General features: G+C 45.8%; 1 long non-coding RNA gene across 1 annotated transcript; it reads right to left on the bottom strand.

The window, feature by feature from the left end:
- Positions 1-12,073: 12,073 nt before the first annotated feature.
- On the bottom strand, positions 12,074-13,426 carry LOC123071919 (uncharacterized). The gene is made up of 2 exons (XR_006434597.1): positions 12,766-13,426; positions 12,074-12,687 (listed from the first exon to the last, which is right to left on the bottom strand). It is a non-coding gene; the product is annotated as an uncharacterized lncRNA (long non-coding RNA).
- Between the last annotated feature and the right edge of the window lie 5,252 nt (positions 13,427-18,678).

The following is an 18,678-nucleotide window of genomic DNA, read 5'->3' as shown; positions in this document are numbered from 1 at the left end:
TTTTTCTTCAGGTCGGTCTCCCATCAAGGCACACACCCACACACATCCCCCTCCCCATCATATCGGGCATTCTTTATCTCTCACGTGTGCATGCGCAATGATCGATGTTCCTCTATGTATGTGTGCATATAGCTATGTCTTTCATAGTTTTCCACAAAAACCGATCAATCGATATATCCAGTGAGGTCTCACCCTCTTTCCCATGTCCACATCGATCAATCTATACCTCTCTATATAGGATTAACATATATAGCTAATACACCCACATTAATTATATATCCAACGTCCCCCTCTCATCATCCATGCCTTCCGCTTCATCTCTCAAATGTGCGCACAATGGCGAAGACAGGGGGCAGTAAGGGCCCTGCCCCCCCTAACATCACTATATATCGAGGCTAATAGGAATTTGATCATTAGACAATTGCTGCTAAAAATGGTTTAAGTTCATGAATTGACCCTCCTCGTAAAGGATTAGCAATGCTCGGCCCCCTAGCTCATTTATTTTTCATGGCTCCGCCACTGCGTGCAACAGCGCACGTTCTCGCCCCCTCTCTCTAAATATCGATCTCGCACTTGTGCATTCCTTCATAGTCCCCCTCCACTCGGCCCCTCGCACAATCTTCTAGCCCCCCACCGGATTTTTCCACATGTACAATCTAGCAGACTACATAGTTGAACTTAAGCATAATGCACAAACCTCAAAACAACAGTGGTTCTCTTTTATTCTAGAATCTTCCGTATCATAGCTGCCAAAACTTTTTTTCTAGTTGAATTGCCATTATTTGTTTTTACTTTATGCTTTACAATGCACAATTTCATGAATCATAAAATAGAATAAGGGCTTCTTTGATTCAAAGGATTCTCAAAGGAATTTTGGAGGATTCTAATCATTAGGAATTTTTCCTATCTTGGTTGTTTGATTTGTAGGATTGTAAACCATAGGAATTTTTCCATATGATTCATTTGCACTAGATTTCATAGGAAACATCCCATCCGCTCAAACCTCTTTGAAAGAACTCTGCGTTTTTTCTATGCACAATCAAACACTCGTACAATCATGTAGGATTCAAGACGACATTCCACTATAATCCCATGTTTTTCCTATTCTCGTGTTTTGGAAATCCTATGAATCCAAGAGGCCCTAGCTTTTTATAAAAACTAATTGATTTTGAATGAGATGAACTATAAGAATTAACCGAAGGTCTACATCGGGCATATATGACTCAGAGCTTACATGCCATAGTGTGGTATTTATTCATAATTTGGTTGCAAAATCTGATGCGTGCAATGCACGTGTACCTTACTAGTACTTCGAGTATGTGCAAAACACGTAAATTAGAATTCCAATGGCAGGCTACACAGTGTCTCTCTTACAGTTCATGAAGCCATGTGGCACATGTGGAGGTGTTGTCGCGACCTCCTTGCGTGGATTGATCACAGTGACGTGCTGCTGGTTCCAGAAGAATGCACTCGTCCTCCCTGAGCCATACTGGCAATACATGCACGAAGCGAAGATGTGTACGCACGCCACACATGCACTCATTCCCTCGCACACACACGCGGGTGCACGGGCGGATGCAATTTGGTACCAAGATCCACCCCATGTGATAATTTGACGCGTGTAAAGTCATTCACTTCATTGATAGTCAATTAATACAGCGCATGCAAATTGAGTGGACGTGAGGGCGGAAGAAAGACATTATTACTCCACTGCATGCATGCGAGTAGTTAAATCATGGGTTGCTAGTAGTACTTCCATTGGTCTCCTTCGTATTGTGTGCCAATTTTTGTCAGTAACATAATATTTACGCATTTGAGCAGTGTAGTCTACTTGAAATTTATGTTCTGCAAAACTCATCGGGAGCCGTTTCGGGCCTCGAAACCAAAACCATTAATTAATCTTTACCTTGTTCCCATCAAATTCGAAAGCCTGCTCACACCTACTAGTACGTACCAAACCTGAACGTGTTCCCACTATGAAGGTATTAGTACTAGTGCTAGTACTTAGGTAATAAAAAGGGGAACTACCTAACCGGAAATTACTCTACCTTTCCTCCTCATAAGTGCTTCTTCTTCGTCCGTCCTTGCCATGGCCGGTGAGCAGAGCTCTAGGTCGAGAACTACTCGTAACAAGGGAGCGTCAACCAAGGCTGTGGAAAAAAAGAGAGGGCTCGCCGCCACGCAGAGACCTCGAAAGATCTCTCATGGGCAGGCGATTGCTCCCAGGAGCGCCCTAGCCGCGGAGGCGAACATGCTGAGCCGGTGGTGCTGGAGTCGTTATCCCTCGACGGCATTCCCAATCAGCTCAATAAGCACCTCAATAAGCAGAAGGAGTTCATCCAAGGCTTGGTGGAGCTATTGAAGGAGAGCCTCGATGACATGCCCGCTGAGCTCAATAAGCAGGGGGAGATGACCGCCGGTTTGGTGATGCTGCTGAAGAATAGCATTGCCTCGGAGAAGAAGGCGACCAGCAAAATTCTCCGACTTCAGGAGGACAAGGCAAAGCTCTGCCACGAGATCGACCTGTTGAAGGAGAAGAACGCCGGCTGGAAGAAGCTGCATGAGAATAGTAGTTCCTCGATGAAGATGTTGCACGCCCTCGTCATGGAACAGAAGGAGGAGTTGGCGAAGCTCCGCATCAAGCACCCGACTGCTGTCAAGGTACGTACTGCGGTCGTGGAACAGATGATGAAGGCTCGCATCAAGAAATCCTGCGTCATGGACAGAATGAAGAAGATGGCGGAGGAGACGCGCAAGGAGATGGAGGTCGTGGAGGCGATGAAGAAGCAGTTATGACTGCACGGTGAATTAGATCATTTGGGGTGATAATCTTCCTTCTTCTTTTGCTCCTGTGTTTCATCTTTTGCTTCGGGTGTTTCGCTGCACGTGTCATGTTCTCTGTGAGGCATGAATAGAACAATGTTTTTTTGAGGGAATGAATAGAACAATGCTAACAATGAGATGACTAGCAAATTAGATCATTTTTATCGCCATATGGCACTGTGCTGCCGTGTTTCGTGCTCCTCCATCGTAGTACTACTCCAGTGGAAAACTTGAGTATACCGCACGGTTCTTTGCTCCTACTCAGGTCGTCGGCGCATTTATACAAGCAGTCAAACCACAAGGCCCCGCCTTCCAGTAGTAATGAGCCGTGAAATCACAAAGGCCCTCGCCTCTCGTGAAACCAACCATGCTAGACTGGCCCACCCTCTAGCCTTTTAAAAAATGTATACTTTTGTACAGTAGTAGTATCTATGGATTGCGCCATGGAGCAAAACTTGAAATTAAAAAAAAGGTGGTACATATAGAGAGCGCTCGTTGCCAAATTATGCATATAGTACTATTAAAAAAGGCTAGTCACAATAATGGTGTCCAGCACAACCCACCCCTCAAATAAAACTAAGCATCTAGGAATTCTTTGACAAAACTAAGCACCCTGAAATTCTTTGACAACTAAATTGTTGGCTATATGATGTTGGCCATATATATTGTACGTATATTATACCAACTAAAAGATGAAATGTAAGAAATACTAGTAGTATGTACGTACTGAAGAGTTAAATTAACGAGAAGAAACATAACATAGTTCTGCTGGGGGCTCATCACAACACACCCCTCAAATTAAATTAAGCACACCTGAAATTAAACTTTGCAACTATTCTGGTAGACATTGCATTAGAACCACCATGAGCAACGACACTGCCACCTTACTCGGAGTCCTCGTTCACGTCCTCGACTTCGTCCTTGTCCCTCTTCCTCTTGGCCGATACTTCTTTGCTTGAACCGCACACTTGGCTCTTGCTCTTCATCCAACCCATGTAGATATTGAAACAAAGGTAGCCATCCATTGCAGCGTAGTGGATGTGGTCTATATCTAGTACATTCCGCTGCCATGCATAACGATGAAACGTGTATGGAGGTTTCTCCAGTTTACCGTACGAAGGATGAACCATGGCTCCTGCCAGGGTCAGCATTGAAGGCTGACGAGAGGACACCAGCCGATTCTTCTAGAGGTCGAAGGGGTTGCCTACAACGAGGCCTATCCGACCGAGGACTTCTTTATCTTTCCCAAAGTCTATAGTAACAAATTTGACTATGTTGCTCTCGAGGAAGTCCTTAAAATCCAGGCATTCAACATCGGCATGGCATATGTGGTAGACCAAGCATAAGTCATGCACGCAAACCTGGATCACGGCGGGCTTCTTCCTCTCTTGGTCCTTTAGATCCTACTCTTATCCCAGGACTGTGGTGTACTCAACATCTAGCCCAGCGACCCACTCATCATCTGAGTTTTCAAACATGCATCTGAAGCGAGAAAGGCATCCTTTCACCATCGCGGAAGAACGGGTGTAGATGACGTCGAACTCATCGCGGGTGATGGTTCTAACCTTGTACTCACCGCCGATCGTGGAGATTTGGGATGCCATGGATTTGGGAGGAGGGTTAGGATTAGTGGAACTGCCGTAATGTGAAAGGATGGGACGACTAGGAGCGAACCGCCGTAGTATTGAAGGACGTGCGGGGATGAGTAGGAGCGAACTGCCAGCATGCGAACGGCAGGGTAGTGGTTTTCCATTCTCCCATGATACGGGCTACCGAGAGCCCTTGGATCTAAGCTCGAATGGTTGCATGGCATGATTCTAGACCTACGGGTAAATAGCCTATCCTGGAGGGTTATTCTGCAAATTTTCAGCAACTTAGCATGCGACCGTTTGATCTCAGATCCAAGGGCTGCCAGCAGCCTGTATCATGGTCATTCCTACCACGACCATCGCGTCGCTCACGCGGTCGTGCCCTTGGAGATTTAACATGGTGTGTTAGGCTATCTGATGTTGACATGTCATACATAGTCATCACTTAGTCACTCATACTACAACAAGGTTAGCTATAAGATTGGCTATAAGTGTATTTTTTTACTTCTCTCTATCTCTTTCTTCGTACTCCCTCCGTCCCATAATATAAGAATGTTTTTGACACTAGTGTAGTGCCAAAAATGTTCATATATTATGGGACACAGGGAGTACTAGTATTTATGCATTTGCCAAGGAGTGACCTCTTCCAATGAAATGGTGTGCTTATTAGTTTTTTGTTGCTAAGTTTGCTTCATATAATTAGCTATAGACTCAAAATTGTCTTTTCACCTAGGTACACGTGCACCATTTCTTCCTTGGGTTACCAAACTAGTCTCTCTCTTCTTGATTAACTTGCCACATCAGAATTTATGCCTATGTGGCAAGCTTAGCACCTGTAGGAGCAAGTAAGGTTGCTTCTAATGGGAGTAGTATCATACAAAAGTATTATATGCATGATACTAGTATATGATACTCTCCATTACGACCAACCTAAGTACAATAGTGCGCTTTACATGGCATTTTTGCATATGTGGAGGAAAGAGAGGCAAGGAAAAAGTGGAGAAGTGGTCTCTCATGCAAGAGCCAGCCTCTACTACAGTCTACATGGTGGAGCATTGGGAGAGGCACCTGTATGGAGGTGGTCAGGAATCAGGAGACTCATGTGGTTCATAGCGCCGCAGTTAAAATGATAATGGCAAGTCAAATCATCGGGCCCCACCTGTCCAGCAGTAACTCGCTGTCAAATCACACAGCCCTACGTTTGCAGCAGCCTACTCCCTCGTCTTCTCGCGTCTCTGTCGAATTGACTAGGCAGAACTGCCCGCCTACCGCGCAGGAAAAGCCCCGCCCTCAACTTTTAAATAATATAGTATACAAATTTTGTATCCATGGATTGTGCCATGGAGCAAAGCCTCTAGAAGATGGCGGTACACATGTACAGAGTATATAGCACGCTTGTCGTGTTCGCGTCGCACCCTAGACGGTCGGCCGGTCTGGCATATCGTCTACATATCCTGCAGGCTGTGTTGTACATGGTTGTAGTTGTGGTGAGAAATCTAAAAAAAGGTTTCTTGTCATCTCGCAAAATTAGGTGTCATGTGCTTCGGATCACTGTGAGGGTTAAACAGCGACAACTGAGTGGGGCTAGTTATTGGGGGCACATGCACGAAGACTACTCAGCTGCCATCCAGGTCAAGCCGGCTATGTTAATTAGGACATCTATCGACGGACCCCTTTTCTACGAGTTTATCTTTAATTTGAGCTTTGTTCCTCGTCTAGTTTGTCCGTCGGGGTTCATGTTGTCTCCTTTTGGCAGTGAGGTTATGATTTCTTGTCAGGTGGCATTTTTTCGTGTTATATGTTATAATCCGGCACTTCAGATCAAAATGACGACAATTGCGCCTCTGGACCACATGCATGAAGACTTCTCGACAGTCATTGACGAGGTCAAGCCGGCTCCGGTAGACAAAAGAAAACTAGTACTACTCCACTATATAGGCAGGAGCCTCCGCGCTTGCTTGCTAGTGTTGCTCTCTTCACACTATCTCGTCCTCTCCACATCGAAACATGACAGCAGTGGCCACTCAATCTCTCTCTCTCTGCTCACCGTTGTTCACAGATCTAGCTGGATCCTCTCCGCCGGGGAAGGTGAGAAGGTGCAACATTCACGCGGTCGTCCTCGGCGATGGCTCTTACCCACTGTTGGCGCATCCCGATCAGCCTGCCTTGTCGTTCTCTCCCAAGCACTACTGGCGAGGGAGGGCCTCCGACCCCTTCTTCCTTGTTGTCATACTATCGGCAGATCCGGCCTCCCGCCGCCCACCTAGCGACATCCCGGCGACCATCAGGTATAACTTCCTTCGAAACCGGCCTTGCTCTACTTCCCGAGCTCCTAACGTCGCTGCATTTGTATCTTTTACTATTTCTCAACCCCCTTGTAGATAGGATCAATCGGCTGTTTGAAAACCACCTAATTTTTTTACGTTTAAGAGGTAAAACTAGTTCATGCACTCGAATCTAGTACTACTTCGTTCAAACAAGGAAGAAAGGGGGTGGGGTGGGGGAGGATTTGTTACCTGAATCTAGGACTTGGTCGAAAGAGGAAATAATGGGGGCGAAAAGTAGCAAAGACTGGCTACCCAACTGGTCTCTAGGTCTAATAGGGAAATAAAGGGAAACGCAGTACAAACTCAATATAAATCCGATCTATTTGTTGAAAAAGGAAAGAAAGTGGGGACTGGGGGACAAGTCAATAGAGTAAGTCTAGCACTAGATTTGCTAGCCTCACACAGTATAAGGTGGCTATACAGAACAAAAATGGGACCAACCCAGATATCATGTTCTGATGTTTGTTGCCCTGAGCCACTCTTATGTAATGCCACTGGTAAAATGTAGCAGTCGCACTGTTAAAAGTAAGGACATATTAAACCAATGTTGTTTTCAATGTGATGCCTCCAGTAATATGAATCAATGGCAGTTTTTTACATGTCCTGCAAAATTTCCCATTAAGATAAGTTGGTTCTTTTCGTTAGAAATGCAACTGTCCTGGTCTGCCTAAGCTCCCATGCCCAAAGTAATGTCGTATTTAACGGTTGTCATAGTTAATCCTAATGCCCACACTAATATCTAGCAATGCCACTGCTTTAGAAATTGCTACTGTCCTTGTAGGATTGCCATTCAGATAAGGAACATGCTTCTTTTCATTTGATGCATGTTTCATCACTTGTTAGTCACCCTCCTTTCCACCTTTTTTGTGCAAACAGACATATACATTTCACGCTCGATCTTAGTTGAACTGCACAAATGATATCCAAATTATAGTTGAGCACTCCAGGAGCTTCACAACCAACCTTGATGTTGCTCAATTTTATTACAACTAATGAAGAAGAAGCTCTGTGGGTTTCGTTTTCTGATGGAAATGGAACCGGGGTGGAGCCCTTTTCTTAAAAAGAATTGAAGAAGCTGCTAGCTCACGGGACATTGCTTCATTTTAGGTGAACTGCACCAAAAGTGCCCATGAATTGAATCATCCATGTTGGTGACTGAAAGAGCCAGCTTCAGCATCCCAGTCTAAGCACCCCCGGCCTCCATCCTTGCGACGCATGGTACACCTCGTTTGCCACCTGCTCGACCCTGGTGCACTAATAAAATGAGGTAATAATACAGTTAAAATAGAGCGAGTGTCCTCTCTATCATTTAATTTCCAATGTAGATAAAGAAAGTGCTTCTCTTTGTTAATGTATGTTTCATCAACTAGTCCCATTGTTAATGTTTAAGCGTTTCTGCAAACTGGGGTGCTTAATTTTAGTTGATCTGTAAAAAAATAGAGATTTGAATGTCTCAAAGCGCCTCCTTGTACTACCGATGTACACTGATGTTCATCACTGGCAGAAGGTGTATCTGGGAGACTTGGGACGATGTCCAGTATGAGGCGTACCGTATGAGGAGTCGCAGGGCCAATCTTGCCCTCGCAGCATGGCATACTATGATACTGTTGCAATATTTTCTTCTATTTATTTTGTGTGTTTCATCAACTAGTGCCACTATAATGTAATCACGCTTTTTCATTATCTGTGCAAACAGGGTTATTCAGCTGCATTTTGGTGGAACTACACAAATGTACGTATCGAACCGGCATATATGCAGAGTGTGAGGTGTGCCAAGTAAAAATTACCGACACCAACCATGTTGCATGCACGCATTGGCATCCACCACCACCAGTGGGATGTGTGGCGCTCTCTGTGGACGGATCTTTCTCAGCAGCAAATCCTCTAACCAAATACTAGTAGATTATATTGGCAGTTTTCTAGGGAGTACTCTTATATGAAAGAAGCACCAATCTATTTTTCTTTATTTGTACACTGTGTCACAACTTTGACCCAAAGGTCCAGAGCTATTTCAGGGTGATTGGCGTAGTACTCGGAGACTAATTGTAAGCATGATTTTCATTAGTTGTCACACTAATTGTAAGCATGAGCAGGTGGAAGATTAGGTTAGTGCGAAGCTTACCTTAAACCCTACTGCCACCTTTGAAACAAGGCGAGTGTCGAGGGAACCATGGAGAACGGTGGGGAAGCGACGTCGCGCCATCCGGCCTCCTCTTGCGGTAGGAGAACGAATACTCCTGTGGCTCCGGCTGGCTCTACACCCTCACGAACGGCACACCATACTCGATCGATTCGTTATCCTCTAGGTTCTCGACCTTCGACCTGTACGCCCACCACCTCCGTCTGACTGTCGCCTCAGGCGAATCTGTCTACTCCATCACCCAGAGGAGATACTCGATGAACTCGAAGGACTGTGGCGTGACTGCCGCCGAGGAGTACATGTACATTGCCGCTCTCATCGCCGTCATCTCGCTCTTTCGCATACATTGCCACATGGCCCGCACCATACTCAAAATCTCCCACTCATTGTCAAACCAAGTAAGGATCTCCTTCAACCTGGCTAACTTTGCCTGGTCGCCACCAACGATCTGCCTGATTCGCTGCTGCATCCTCTCCATAGATGTCCTTCTAAGTGGTCCGGTGCTAGCTTTGGAAGATGGGAGGAGAGACGGTGGTCTTGCAATAGAGAAGAGGGTGTGGCGAGACGGTGGTTTTGGAATGGAGATGATGGAGAGGAGGAGGTGGTTTTGCAATGGAGAAGATCAGAAGAGGGAGAGGTGAGACGGTGGTTTTGGAATGGAGATGATGGAGAGAATAGGAGGTGGTTTTGCAATGGAGAAGAGGGACAGGAACGTGCAGCAGCGATTTAGGATTGGACGAGAGGGCCGACGCATTGTGACTAGATCAAAATCAAAATCAATTTACCCTTCAATTAAGAAAGCGACCCCACATTAACTAGTCTCCCTTTTATTCTGGGTCATAATTGACCATGATTTTCGCACATAAAATATATGTTATACGTTGCAAAAAAAATATAATTTGAAAGTACATTCAGATACGAACCAAACGATACAATTTTTGGTGACATGCATTCACATTTTGCTTGTCAAATACAGTACGTGGTCAAACTTTGACCCAAAATACGCAAAACAACAAAAAAATACTTCCAAGACCAGCACCGCTCTTCCGCTCTTGTCCTCTTAAACCACTGCCGCTCCTCTCCTGTTCCAATCTAAATCCAGCGCCGCTCCTCTCCTCTTCCATTTCAAAACCACCGCCCATCCTCTCCTATTCCAGTCCAAAACTAGCGTCGCTCATCTCCCGTTCTAATCCAAAACCAGCGTTGCTCCTCTCCTCTTCCATTCAGAAAACACCGCCGGCGAGTGAAGGTGTTGTGGAGAAGTAGATCGATGGAGGAGTACAACCGATACGTGAGGATCGCAGACGGCGACCCTGTGAAGCTAGTTAGGATTTTGGAGATACCGTCTTGGTTTGACAACACGGACCAGCTAGCGGCGACGGTGACATCCATGGCCAAATATCTGCAACAGAGCGAAAAGGCGGCGATACACCCAGAGGGAGTCGCGCCGGAGTACATAGAGCTGCTCCTCTGGGCCATAGAGCAAACAGATTCACCAAATATGATCGTGAGGGAGCGGTGGTGGGAGTATCGATCTCAGATGGAGCATCCACCAGAGATTGAAGGATCGAGCATCTACAAGGTGCCGTTTGTGAGGGTGTCCTGCCAGAGTGAGTTGGTGGAGTCTTCGTCGACTGAACCCAACTGCAAGAGGAGAAAAGTTGTGGCACCCCGGCTCAGAGAAACCGGAACGCCCCGTATTCCAGCCCAGAGATCGAGGAGAAGTCTTCTGGAATACGGCACTGCTTAGCATAGAACAAACCAGCTTTCTATTATTACACGAATATGAATACAAGGTCTCCGATATTACAATGAATAACATCAGTACAGTGACACTATGCCATTCTCAGTTACTCTATGCAAGCAGCAGAACAACTCGAAGCAGTGGAATAACTCTAGCAGCAGAACAACGACAACGGTGGTGGACTCCTCTCCGTAGGGACTCTGGCTGGAACGCTTATCCTAGCTCGCCAGAACGGAAACCACGACAACCAAGCAATCAAATCCGGCATGACCTGCAAACTGGCATGACACGCCAGGTCAGTACATTGAATGTACTTGCAAGCTCACAATAAACCAGAAGCATTCAAGGCAGACAACAGCATGGCAATTACAGGTTAGGCAGAATTTAACATGATATCATCAGAACAATATAGCATGAACAACTTTAACATGATACAGTTAACACATTATGAACATGGCATCAACATATTAATCCGACAATACTATCATGCAACATGATGCCACTACATGCACCACTTATTCTGCTCGGTCTACCTTGTAACCATCACATGCATCACTTACCGACCTCGATCATCACACAATCATCTTAGGATCAAATCAAGCTTGGTATAAACAATACCATAGTAATCATTAAATGACCACAAGGAGCTTGATCTTTACTCGCACAACATCACGAATATACAATAACTCGGTATCCTCGATACCACCGTGATCCTTGCGGCGATCACAACCCGACCAACACTTGGCCCGTGATCCTTACGGTGATCACAACCCGACCAATAAATGGCTCGTGATCCTTACAGCGATCACAACCCGACCACTAAATGGCCTGTGATCCTTACGGCGATCACAACCCGACCACTAAATGGCCCGTGATCCTTACGACGATCACAACCAACTTATCTCATTGTTATTAAGCGCATTATTCTTATTACTGTTGACTCATGGTGTACCCTACTTTCGACCTGGGCCCTTATCCGCAGGCGCGGCTATTGATAGATTTAATATACACTCTACAGAGGTTAGTACACTGTACCCACACTACGGAACCCATGGCCTCGCACTCCCATTCGGGTGGACCAACGGCGTTCCGACAAAACCGATCTACTACCATGACACTCTCCCGGCCACTCCGACCAACTCCCCTCTGGGCTAAGTCATGGGTGGCCCCGTGTCTACCTCAAAGACACAACGACAACCGTCGTGTCCCATCCCACTCTGGGACCTGGATCCAAAAACTAACTCAACAATGGGCACACAAGGCTTATGTTCGCCTACCTAATCAGGGTAGCGCGTGCCCATAACCTTCCCTCGTTGGCGGCACCGGCGAGAGGCATGACAATAGACCCAGTTAGGACCGTCCCATACCGGTAAGCGTGGTTGCACTGGTCAGCATCGATTCAGCGGCACCATGCCTTAGCCAACAGTTGTTCAAGTTCAATTTAATACAGTTAACTTGAATGAAAATATATTGAGCCATGATAAAATACATGAACATGATATCAACATAATCATGAGGGTATCACATAACTATCAACCATATCAACAATAAATCATATCCACTGAGCATGGCACACTGACTAGCATGACCATCACCAACATCAACATGTACTACTAGCAAGCATAAACATATGAAAGGAAATACTAGCGGGTAGAACATGATAATAGAGTACAAGACAACATAGCACAAAAGTGAACATGCAAATCTAAACATCACTGGAACAGCGATAACCAACTTTTCAACAAGCAAACATTTAGTAAAGATTCAAGTTGAAAACCATGGCTACTGCATGACTATCATGTAAGTGGGTATTGCGGCTTTCCTGGGGATGACGGAGACTCCGGGAAGACGTGCAAGAAACTTGCGGAAAGAATCGCCGAAAAACGTTCTCTCCCGAAGGGGGCTGATTTGGGCAAGGGCAAAATGGTCATTTTCACAGTATCAAACCATAGTGAAAATGAAACCAACAGGACGGGCTCGACGAGACAAAGAAGTGAGCGTTGGTTTCACCTTATTTGGAGTTATTGATAAAAAGATATGGATGTTTTTCTCCGAGGGACCTATCTGCAATGAAAAGATTTTCAAACATGGGCCTGGACAGAAAAACGGAAAGCGTATTTTGTAAACTACGTTGCCACTAACGCTGACGTGGCGGGGCAGGGTCAAAACGGGGCCGTCAGCTAGGAGGCTGATTGGTGGGCCGCGGGGCCCACGCTGCTGGTCATCTCCCTCCTCTCTCTCTCTCTCTCTCTCCTCGCTCCTTCTTCTTCCTCCCGATGCGAATAACAGAGGGCAGCGACGGCTGCGGCCTCACCTGCGCCGGCGATGGGAGGCCACGGGAGGATAGGGCGCTGCTGGGGATGGACGCACCTCTCCATCCCGCGCTCGTGGGTGGCCGCGCTGGCCTCGGGGACCGCCGGAGTTGGTCGCGACGGCTGAGACAGAGGGCGGCGGCTCCATGGCAAGGGAGGGCTCCGGAGGCTGGGAAGGAGAGCTGGGGTTCTGGGGAGGCTAGAGGAGGTCCAGGGAGCTCTCTGGTGGCGACAGAAAGGAGGGGGAGGGCTCGGCTCGGGCTAATTTAGCCGAGGCCGTGCGGCAGCCATGGCGGCAATGGACAGCAACGGGAGCTCCGGAGGCTCGGGCGGATGGCTGGGGAGGTTGCTAGGAGTGAGGAAAGGCTGGAGATGAGCTTGGACGAGGCCGGAGATAGCTTAAATAGCTGCGGGGAGGAGCTGCCGCGCTGGAACCGCCGCTAACGCGTGGACGGCGCCGCGGGCACGTGTGCTCGCGCATGGGCTCTAGGGAAGGCGATGGCAACGCACAGGGAGGAGCTCACGGGGTAGAAGAGGTCGAGGGACACAGGGAGGAAGACGACGGCGACGAACGGATCCAAAACGCTACTGTTCGCCCGTGTTCACGCGGCGGCGAGCGTCGGTGAGCAAGCTGCCGGAATGGGAGAGGGGTCCAGGGGGAAGGCGACGAGGAGAGGAAGCCACTAGACATGCTCACGGGCGTGAAGCCGACGAGAGGGGAAGGGGGTCCAGCACAAACAGCCACTGGACGCGCTCATGGCATGCCAAAACGATGGTCACCACCAGTGCTGGCATGTGTGGGAGGCAAACAGCTGGCAATTGATGTCTAGTGGTAAGTCCTTCAAAGGGTAGTTTCAACTGAGGTGGTAACTTGGTTAAACAGGCTACGGTCAAAAGTTTAGTGAGCTCTGAAGTTTACTGCAGTAAACTTTATCAGCTCAATGTGATCAACAGGGATATGCTATGGGCCAAATAAGTTGTCTCGGGTGTTTATCTATGGAGGGACTATGATCCTGGAGGTTTTGAGGGTAAATGGATCAAGATTTACTGCAGTTGCTTCACAACTGACCAAAATGGTCCGGAAATTCGATCATGATGGTGCCCTCACATGTAGTGTCAACTTGGGCTAATATTGGGCAAAGCTAAGTCATTAGGTCATATGAAGATGCTCACCAAGTATCATACCATTTGGCAAAGCCAAAATGGTACTTGCTTCACAAACATCTCTGCTGACCAAAAACTTGAAATAACATTGGAGGGATAATGGATCAATGAAATGATGCCAAAATGGGTGCAGAGATGTTTTATGGGCATAAGAATGATCTGGTAATTTATCAGGATTTTATAAGCAATATAAAATATACTTGCTTCACAACCTGAAAATATTGCCAGAAACAAAGATTTGCTCCTGTGCTCACATAGATAACTTGATGGGGCTGCAAATGGGTGGAAGGGGTTAATATGAGCACATTAAGGAGGGTGCAAAAGTTCAACTCATTTGGGTACTCCTAGCTAGTACTTCCTTCACAAAGCCTTCTGTTTGACAGAAACTTTGAAAAATCACTGGGGAAGATTGGCTAAGCAAATAAATTTGAACTTGTGTATGAGGCAATTATTTGGACATATAAACATGACCAAAAAGGTTGGGAGCCACTAGGAAAAATATAAATTACACTTCCTTCACAAAGTGCCATTTAGGGCAGAATAGAAAAAGGAATATTGGGGAATTAATTTTGAACATGGCAATGAGAAGTTTTGCCATACTTGATCAGGATATGACCCAAACAATTTATGAGAATTATTTGGGAATTTTTGGAGTGAGGTAAATATAGGTTGCTTCACAACCTAGGGCAATTGGAGTTATTCCTTTAATAGAAAAGGAATATTCCCAACAAAAAGAATATTGGGATTTTGGCTAGGATGAAAATGACAGGGTCTAGGGAAGGATTTGGGAATGACAAGCCACTCTGGAAGCAAAGAAGAGGTCATCTTCTTCAGTTTCCAGACCAAAAGCCACGAAAAAGAAAAACTTGGGCAAAAACCTCGAAAAAACAAAGAAAAAGAAAGGGCCAAAAATCAGGCTGTCACAAACCTTACCCCCTTAAAGAAATCTGATCCTCGAGATTTGGTTTCTCAGGGAACAAGTATGAATATTCTGACTTAAGGAAACCTTTTCCAACTCTGGTATCCTTTTTCCTTTATTGTTGTTCCCACTAAATTTTTATCTGACTGGCCCTGGGGAAGTTTGATTCACTGTATCCTCCTTCTGACAGATCTTACCTTGCTTGTTCATGCTTATATAGGCTCCAATTTCTTTTTAGGTCTGCTGACTAGCTGAGTATGATTTAATTATCACGTTTGAAATATATGTCCGTCTCACAAATCCAAAAGTGATTTCCGCTAGGTGTGCCACCCGGCACTGACAACCTTTCATGTAATGATGATAAGATTTTTCTGATGAAAACTCAAGCTCTGACTCATTGGATTGGGTTTCTCCACTAAATGCAGGTCCTTTGGGTTCCAAACAGTGAGTTAAAACATAACCATTTTCCTGACAAATTCTGACTCATCGCAGAAGTTTCTGAATCATCTTAACCGGTTCCACTGTCGTGAGTATCGGATCCGTACCAAATATTTGATTGTCTCCTATAGCGGCCAGCATAAAGGGTTTGTCCTGTACGATAATATCTGCAGACTTGACTGACGGTAGTTCTGACAGAAAAATTTTGTTCACGACAGGCTATCCATGATGATTCATATAAGTGAGAACTCAGGCTTCCAGACTGTTATTCCTCATGCCGATTACTCATGCTGTAGGCATATCCATGTTGATCAATACGGACTTAGACTGTCTGGGGGATCTGCACCATGGGGGTTGTGTACAATTTTCATACCTACATCACTGGTCTTGCTCCTTCATTATTGTTTTCTTGGTCTGGATCCTTGGCTAACAGAGCTGGGCCATATTCTTTCTTTGTATGACCATACATACTGTCGGTGCAATTTTTCGGCAATTGTAGTTTATCCTCATTTTTCTAATAAGGTAACCCATTAAATGGCAGGCTCAACACCTCTCAAGTTCTGATTGTTGGGAAATGATCATCTGAAACCCTTGCAAGAAATTGGCAAATAAATCAGTAGCCACCAGAATGGTCTTTACAACTTAGATCTGGGACGTTACTGAAATAACTCAACCACGGCTCAGGACGGCCGAAAAGCAGCTCAGAGCATGAGACCGGGTTGATAAGAAGAAGGTGGCAGCTCCCTAAAATAGCCAAAAAGCAGCTATAGGGCTACTGTCACAAAAAGAAACTCAACAGTTGTACGAGACGGAAGAAAAGCAACTCAGACTCGTGACCGTCGTTGAAGAGAGAAACAAAAATCGGCATCCACCCCGGATAGCTAGAAATAGCTCAGATCACAAGTGTGGTGCCGTCATTGGAGAAAAGGGGACAAGGGCTCATCAGGATCATTTTCCAGGTTCATGGGTACTTGTATTGAGCTCATTGATGTCGTCAATCCTCATAATCCTTTGTCACACTGCGGTGTATACTGGCATTGTTCTCTTAATCATCCTCATGTGGTTATCAGATCATCATCCAAGTGACTTGTAAGATCTTGATTGTATGCTCATTGCATATGTATGAGGACCTGGTTCCGAGACAGACGTGTATTCTGACTGATTCTTGATTCTGACCAAAATGTTGCCGATCGGATTCTAGGGATTCACTGCCATATGTTGTCAATTTACAACGTACTACCTTGTACCAATGTCTTACTGAGGAAAATTGGTGAGGTTGTGCTTGAAACTTTCATCAGACAGCTTGCATGAAGAAGACTAGGTATCGTCCTTCAGAAGCTTACCCCCCTAAAGACTTTGCTGGGGACAGACTCGATACCTTATGCCGGAAGCTTTTGTGGTTGCTTACTGAAGAAGGCAGGGTACCTTCCGCGAGAAGTCATCCATGTATCGTACTAAGGAAGATAGATGAATCTTGCCTTGGAAACTTCTCTGGTATTTTGCGAGGGAAGATTGGTGAAAGAACATGCGGTGCCCCCATGTTTGGTTTTGGTAATTGATGACAATCTCTATGGACTAATGGTTGTCTTGAGTTGTATTTGAAGGATTTGTCCATAGGCTTTTCTTGAAGTCCATTTGTTGGTTTCAAGGAGTTTTTGAGTTGACCAAGGTGCTATTAAGGAATTATCCAAAGATTGGTCATGCGAGTGTTGAGCTTATTGCAAGCATGTCTTGAAGAAGAAAGTTGTGTGATCATTCATGTTTACCTTCAAGACATCATCCAAATGAAGAGAGTTGCAAAGATTCAAGGTTGATCAAGACTAAGTCAAGAGTGAATCAAGTTGATCAACTCACAAAGCATAGAAGATGTACCGAGAGGGATCAAGTGATCCCATGGTATGGTAAGCATTGTCCATTACACTTTATGTACTAACCCATGGTCTATGTGAGAGTTGTATGTGGGGTTAGGTACGTATCCATGGGCTTGCGTCAAGAGGAAGATATCATACAACCCATGGAAAGGATGACATCAAGTGGTGATCGTCATCAAGATTGCCGTGTGCAAGTTCAAGTGGAGCATCACGAAGAGATCAAGTGCTTGAATCTTGCCATCCATTGTGGTGTCAATGGACTTGTGAAGATGTGCCGAAGAGTGGCTCACCCATAGTGAACTATGGGGGAGCAATCATCTAGTCTTCATCGAGCCAACGCAATCAAGAAAGGTGGTCCAACTTGAGGGAGTCAAGATCGTCTTCATCTAGCTCAAGTGGACCATGTGCAAGGCAAAGGTTTTCCCTTGATAGGTTTTCTATTTTACCGGTCTTGTGGTGGTAGTTGGGAGACCGAGTTATAGGATCGTTTGCCGTACTATCAAGGGGGGCTCTCAAGTTGGTAGCTTGATCGTATCGTTAGTAGAGAGCTCAAACCATTGCATCCTTGCATCATGTTTCTTGGTTCTTGTTTGGTTATCTTTGTGAGTCTTAGAGCTTATGGTCATCTTGATGACAAGCTTGAGTTCATCGAAAACGGAGTTCGCATGCGTCTTCTATGATGTTTTCGGTGTTGGAGGTTTTACCGGTCTTATCCGATGAAGGGTTCTCACCATTTTCTTATGGGACTTTTCTCATTTGCTTATTCTTGATATTTCTATCAATATTGTGTTAGCCCATGTCGTTAGCTTTCCAACAAACTTGGTTTCGTTGAATTCGGAGTCCGTTTGCAAAAGTTGTGGCTGTTTTGGTAAAGGCTGCAGCGGTACTACCGCGACTAGAGCGGATGTAATTTTTTACTACCGCTCCAGAGCGGTACTACCGCTGCTCCTGAGCGGTAGTACCGCTCCAGAGCAGTACTACCGTGGCTCCTAAGCGGTAGTACCGCCCCGGACCAAAATCTCGTGTTTTCTCTCTCGTTTGGGCTGTTTTGACCGTGCTAAGCGGTAGTACCGCTCCTCCAAGCGGTAGTACCGCTTGTGCACGACCTGAGCACATAACGGTTGGATTCGGGAGGTCCTATAAAAGGGGGTCTTCTTCCCCAATGAACCTAATCCTTGAGCTCGTGTTCTTCCCCCATTGTTGACCTTCTTCGAGCTTGCTAACTCTCAATCCCTCCATGGATTCTTGCTAGTTCTTGAGGGAAAAGAGAGAGGAGATCTAGATCCACGTTTCCACCAATCACTTTCTCCTCTAAGTGAGGGGAACCCCTTGGATCTAGATCTTGGAGTTC

Source organism: Triticum aestivum, chromosome 3B, assembly GCF_018294505.1.
Source record: "Triticum aestivum cultivar Chinese Spring chromosome 3B, IWGSC CS RefSeq v2.1, whole genome shotgun sequence".
Classification (NCBI taxonomy): Eukaryota; Viridiplantae; Streptophyta; class Magnoliopsida; order Poales; family Poaceae; genus Triticum; species Triticum aestivum.
This window is presented reverse-complemented; position numbering and strand designations above follow the sequence as displayed.